Here is a 6,733-nt window from a genome sequence, read left to right as displayed (position 1 = left end):
CGAGGAGGAGGGGCGGGGCCGCCTCGGCGCGCGCGCACGCACGCGAGCAAGCCGGCGGCCGCGTCTGAGGAGCGGGTACCGCGCCGCAGCAACGACTGCTGTCCCTGACGCTCTTTCCCGGACCCCAGGCGAGGCACTAACGCCGGATACCGCGAGGTCGGAGGAAGAAGCGGTCGGCGGGGCCCCGGGCATGGTGGTGTGGGGTAACGCGGAAGGTGAGCGACCCCCGGCCGGCCTGCGGCGGGGTGGGGGAGGGGCGGCCCGCACACGCGTCGCCTGCGGACGCCGCAGACCGAGCGCGCGACTACGGCAGCCGGAGAGACGCGGAGGGGCGTGAGGCTCGGGGCCCGCGGCTCCGCGCTTGCGGCCTGTGCTGCCCCGATGCCCTCCCCGCGCGGCCGGCGGGTTATGTAACGCGTGACCTCCCCCTCCCCCTCCGCCCTGGTGCGGCCGCCCGACGCCTCCGCCTGGCCCGGCGCTTTCGACCCAGCGCCTGCCGCGTGCCCCTCGTCCCACCCGACGCCGCCGCCGCCCGGCCGGCCATTCCGTCCCGCGCCATTCACGCGCATCTGCGGAACGTCGCGCCTGTGCCCTCTGCCTCCAGCGCCTCTTCCTTACCCCCTAGACCCTGCAGTCAGGGTCGGGATAGCGACCTCTCCTCAACTGCTCTTCCAAGTGTCCCCTTCACATTTGTACACTCCAAGTGACTCTGCCCAGGTGTAGACGTGCGGAGAGGGCCATTGCCTATTGAGTCCCAGGTTGGAAAGCAGGTATCTGAGTACAGTTGCTCCTCGACCAAGTACCCCTTGTTTACAAAAAATTACACATAAATGTAATTTTGTTTTGACCTGCACGTATTCTCGAGCCATATCCCAAGTAGAGATGTTACATGGTTGAAAATAACGTAGACTGGCTGCTATAAAATGGATTGCGACTTGGGGACTTTATGTAACAACTCTTAATTCGAGGTGTCTGGTGGTCTCTGGCTTCTCTTGGGACCTCTTTTTCTCTTCAGGGTAAAATGCACCGTAACCCTAGTTCTTCCTGTACTGTATGTTTTTTTCAATCTGCGGTTGTCACCTACCTACTTTCCAAACTTAGTACCTCTGCTTTCTCTCTCAGCTTTGGCTTTGCCAGGTTGTCTCCTCCCTTCCTATGGTAGTTACTGTGCTTATAATTGGAAGCTCTCCCAGAGTCCTCTTTCTAGGGATCCAGTTTACAGTCTAGCTTCATTTGGTGTTTAGTCTGTTTATTTACCATTTTTCATGCGTTACGATGATTATCTTTTTATGATTATCTTTAACTGGTAGATTTCTTAAGGTCAGTCTGTTCTACACGTGGTTTCTTTTTTAGTTGGAGAACTATTTTTCCCCCTTTTTTGGTTTTGGAGATTGAATCCATGGCCTTCACACTCAGCCGCATCCGTAGCCCTTTTCTCGTTTTCATTTTGAGACAGTCTTGCTAAAGTACGCATGCAGAGCTTGAACTTGTCCTCTTGCCTTAGCCGCTCAGAGTGCTAGGATTGTGGATGTGCAACCACACCAGCTCTTTATCCCTATTTCATAGTGAAAAACCGGTATTAGAATTTTTTTTTTAAAGGTGGGAATCACTGTTTAGGATTAATTCATGTCCATCCTCAAGTAGAAAATAACATTTCAAAATAATGTGTTTGAATGTGCTTTCGCTGAGTGTGGTGATACATGCCTGTAGTCACAGCAACTGTTGGGGAGCCAGAGGCAGGAGGATCACAAGTTCGAGGTCAGCCTGGGCAACTTAGATCCTGTTTCAAAATAAAATTTAAAAAAGGCTTGGGAATGTAGCTTAGTAGTAGAGTGCTCCTGCGTTCTATACTCAGTACTTTCTCTCCAAAGAACTTTTCAGATCACTTCATTTTCCCCCAAGTGTAAGTTAAAACTGAGCTTCTATGTAAGAGAATTAAAGAAGTCCAGACCTCAGCAGTAACAGTTCAGTTGTTAAGCTACTGTAGTTTGACTTTTGGTAGCTGCTGAAGTGGACAAATGAGAACTTTGGAGTTAGAAATGGGTTTCAGTTTTTGCTCTCAACTTTGAGCTGTGTGACCTTGTGCAGGTTGCTAATAGCTCTGAGTTTTTAATCCTCATTCATACACTGAAAACAGTGTGTTCCACCTTGGATAGCTGAGAATTAAATTGTTTCTTAATACAAGGCATCTGTTGAGACCCTGGTACACAGTGGGTACAGTACTCAGGAAATCCTGGTACACCCTTTTTTGCAGTTTACTACGTAGAACGAGGCAGGATGTGCTTAGAGACAAACAGGACAGGGGAACTAATCATGAAGGCATTAGATAAGTTCTAATGTTTAGGTATATATGGTGTTTCCTAAATCAGTGCAAATTAAACAACATTAAGAAATGAAAAAAAGGCCTACTTTCATTCCCTTCCTGTAATAATAGCACCAACTGAACATTAACATACGAGCATTAGAAATCTGATCTTTTAAAATACAAGTCGGAGTATGAGAAGAGAGATGCAAGGACTGGCCAGATAGCTTTGTGGATTAAAGTGCCTGCTCAGGCAGACACAGGGACTGGGTTTGATCCCTGGCCTGCGGTGCTGTCCCTGCTTGGTGTGTGTGCTGAGGCAGCAGTTGAGACTGGGCATGGTGGCATGCGCCCATAATCCCAGCGTTTAGAAGGCTGAAAACAGGATCACTATGAGTCCAATCTGTGTAGCAAGACCCTGTAGACTCTGTACTAAATACGTTAAAACAATAATAGAGGAGGAGATTCTAAAGTCTTTTTTTAAAGAGACTATTAGGTTGCAGGCTCTTTTGGCATCTTACCTACTTAAAAACCATGCACTAATCCTGCTGCACATTCTAGTACCTTGTTTTGACTATGGAATACTGCCTTTAAGTGAAGTACTGCCTTTATTCTCTTGCTTCCTAACTTTTTCCCACTTAAAAATCAGAGTGCACTTTTGAAAAACAGATTGTCATTTCCTTGCTGAAAATCCCCAAAAGCTACCTCTTACGCTTACAGTTGAATCTAGCCTTTCTTCTGTCCCATTATGTCATTGCATGATTTGGTGGCTATCAGCTACCTTAGATCTTACCCTGTGACTCTTTATTACCTAACCTCACTCAGATCCAGGATTCTAGAACAGGCTATTTCTGCCTTAGGATGATATCCTTCCTGTTCTTTTATCTGGACCACCCCTTCCTCTTAAGACTGTGATGCCAAACTTATCCCCAAACCCACTTATCAAAAAGTGCCAGCACTGCAATTAAATCTGAATGCTGACATTTTCGTTTAGAAAAAACTCATACAGTAATGTCTTTTGTCTTTAATACAAAATATATGCTATAGGTTGCCACCACTTCTCTAGGTGGTCATATCTTTATACCTTCATTTTTTTTCTTTGCTGCTTAACTGCCATTACTTCAGAGTCCTCCTTGAACCTTAAACTAGAAGTTAGTCTCATCCTTTATTTTGATTTTATTTTTCTTCTACTTAGCATTTACTACTTGATGAAGTTACATTGCTTACTAATTTATTGATTTCTCCCATCAGACTTGTTTGCTGCCTCTTACAATTAAAGGGCAGAAATCTCTGATTGACTTAAAGCTACCCCTACAGAAAATTCTGGCTTCAGTCTTTTTACTAAATGTGTGGCCATGAGTAAGTTAATAACTTTGAGTGCCTCAGTTTGCTCATCTGTAAGATGACTGTGACAACTTTTAGGAATGATAGCAAACCTTTTACAGTTTTCAGTGGTAGCAGTGCTCTGGAGCACACATGCCATAGGTTCACCTTACCACCATTTCCTTATAAGATTGTATGAGTAATAATTGAGTAATATGTGTAAAGAGCTTATGTCAGGCTTAAAAATTACTTGAATTTAGCAGAGATTATAAATAATTGAGGACTGTGTGTTGGCCTAAGATAAAAAGTATTTTTTATATTTGGCTGAATTTTTGTTGGCTATCATAATTACATTTGTGGCACTTGTTTTAAATAAGTAATTTTTATTGACGTATAGAACAAATTGCAAAATAAACTGCTGAGAATGGTGACCTGTGTTCAGGCCTAGTGTGTAAGTCAGGTTGTCTTCCATCTGTAGAAGATGCTGAGAGTGATTATCTCGAGCTACCCATCAGACTTGCTTTTATATATTTTTTCCTTTGAAGGTCTGTTGGAGATATGGTTGTGGTGATGAAAGGACTTGCTGGAGGCTTCTTGTCTTTAGACAGGAAAGTCCTTGAAGATCTAGTTGAAGTGTGTCTTATATTTGGAAAGGAAGAGATGTTTTATCATCTAAGATTGAACACACTTAAGTGTTGAATTCCTATCTTCATTATGAGTTTTCCCCTCCAAATTACATTTTGTTCTTAATTGGAGCTTAAAGTAGCCCAACTATACTCCTTTATTTTTTTGTTCTTTTGACAGTATGGTTATTTTTTTCTTCAGCATTTGCAGAAATAGGAAGAATTGGTGGCCACAAATAATACTTTGTAATAATGGATATTTTGAGCCAGTGCAAGTTGAGTTATTCTTGAACATTAAGATTCTGCCTGTGACAATTATTCTTACTTGATACTAGTTATTTTTACTTAGTTCACTTGTCCTTAGTGAAAAATATCTTGGTAGTAATATTATGTTATGTTTTCTTGGTCTGAACTTAAATAAAATCCTAAGCCCTGGGCCCTAAACTTTAAAAAAAAAAACAAAAACCCTTTGAAATACTGTTTGTATGTGTAACATATGTTTCAAAATTTAATAATAATTGCTACATTATTAAATATTTGCTGTGTGTCCAGTTCTTTGCTGAGTGCAGTGTCTCATTTAATATTCACAACCACCAAATAAGGTAGGCACAGTTATACAGAGATGGATTTATAGAGATGGTGTTGCTTTCTTGGGTTATACAGGTAAGAAAGAAATCAGAATTTCTGCCTAGTTTCATTTGCTTGTGTAACTCAAGGTCATAACTACTCTTGTTAAAAATAACAAGGTTTCTGTTTGGAAACTTGCTATTTTATCACATTTGTGAATGTTTTGGTCTTAACTACTGGCAGTTTCATCATTATTTGTAGCTAAGTTTTTTTAGATTTAACTACTATATAATTACTATAGGCTGTACTAAAATGCCTGTATGTGTAAATTAAATTTACTATCTATATCATTTTTCTCATTTGTTATATTATGAAGCCATTAAAACCAGTCAAAACATACATGTCATGCTATGTCAGAGTTTGAAACGGTTTTGCATATAATGGATGTGACATTTTAGATTTAAGAAAACAAATATCTTTAATTTTGCTGAAGACTAAATTTCAGATAACAAGTATTTAATAAAAATTACTGATGTGTTTCTGCTGATTACAGAGCAAGCCTTTGTTTCTTTAGTAAGAAGGAATATGTTGGTTGAACTTTTTTTTTTCCATAATCTTACTGAGAAACAAATAGCAATGAGACAGTTTCAAATCAAATTGGTAGGACAGTTTCAATAATTAACACATTGCATACTGTCTTCCTAGTGGTTATTTGTTGTACAAGATGCAGACATGATATCCTGTTTACAAATAGTATTAGAACAAATCCCTCTATTCATTGAATTAAGAGATTGTAGCTATATATCCTATTTTGAATACACAGATACAAAATGATCATCTCTATCCCCTTTTTTTGTTTAGTTCCGTCATTTAAATATTATAGGTGTGTGAACTCAGCAAAATATTCCAAAAGAGTCCAGTAGTCCATAATAGTATTGGGTCTTCTGCTTGACTGGCAGTGTCAGAAGTTGTTGACCTGAGTCCCCTACAGCTCAACATAACAACATGGCTTTACTTCTTATACTTTGTTTTTATACTTTTCTACTGGATGGTTAAGACCAAGATAAAGCAAGACCTATGTAACAAGAATTGTAGCTTTTGGATCTAATAAGGTCAGTCAAATCCCCTCAGGATTTATTCTTAGACCCTGTACCTCAGATTGTAGATCCTTTGTCAGTGTCAGCCATGTGGATGAGTCATGGCCATTGCTTGGCCAATGTGCTCTCTGTGAAAGCCTGAGAGAATGTTTTCTCTCCATGTGACTCTCCTTAGGCACACTCTACATCATCAATCACTTTCCTCTTTGGTCCCATAATCTCCTTGATCAGAAAATTTGGGACACTACTGAGTTACATGATGTTACAGTACAGGTTCTCATATGTCCTGAGTCTTAATTGACCTCGGAAGGCTAGGGCCAAAATGTTGGCTTTCCTTGCGGCCTTCCTTTTTCTCTAATTTTGGTCTGCAAACTTAGGCTGTTAACCCTCCAGAAGACAAGCTTATTGCTACTACCATATAACCTAGGCTGTTGAGCTTAACCTCACTATCTGTCTAAATATCAAACATGTTAGGCATAACATGGAACAGATATTTTTCACCAAGTATTGATATGTTAAACTTTAAGTCCTTACAGAATATGACAAAAAATTTTTTTTAAATTAAAATATATTTGAAAATAGGAATAAAAATTATATGTTTACACATAGGTACAGAAATCTAACCATATACAACATTGTTGCAGAACAGTCCCACAACAGTCCTTTTCCTGTCTCCTGCCTTCATTCACCGCCTCCCTCTTTTTTAAAGTCATCTACCTGAGAGACAGCACGGCAGCAACTGGCGTGTCATGACAAGCAGCACGTATTCAGAAGACTAGAATGACAGGCACTCCAAGCATGAACCTACTGTTACAAATTGC

The 6,733-nt window shown here is 41.0% G+C and overlaps 1 protein-coding gene across 3 annotated transcripts in view; it reads left to right on the top strand.

Annotated features, from left to right (window-relative positions):
• The first annotated feature begins 32 nt into the window (after positions 1-32).
• Rev1 (REV1, DNA directed polymerase) overlaps positions 33-6,733 on the top strand; it is a 102,999-nt gene continuing 96,298 nt past the window's right edge. For all 3 annotated transcript variants that reach the window (XM_023717379.1, XM_004633194.2, XM_004633193.2), the window contains exon 1: positions 33-215. The gene's annotated coding sequence lies outside the window, so the exon portion shown is untranslated. The remainder of the gene's footprint in view (positions 216-6,733) is intronic.

Source organism: Octodon degus, unplaced genomic scaffold (genome assembly GCF_000260255.1).
Source record: "Octodon degus isolate 3935 unplaced genomic scaffold, OctDeg1.0 scaffold00052, whole genome shotgun sequence".
In the NCBI taxonomy this organism is placed as follows: Eukaryota; Metazoa; Chordata; class Mammalia; order Rodentia; family Octodontidae; genus Octodon; species Octodon degus.
This window is presented reverse-complemented; position numbering and strand designations above follow the sequence as displayed.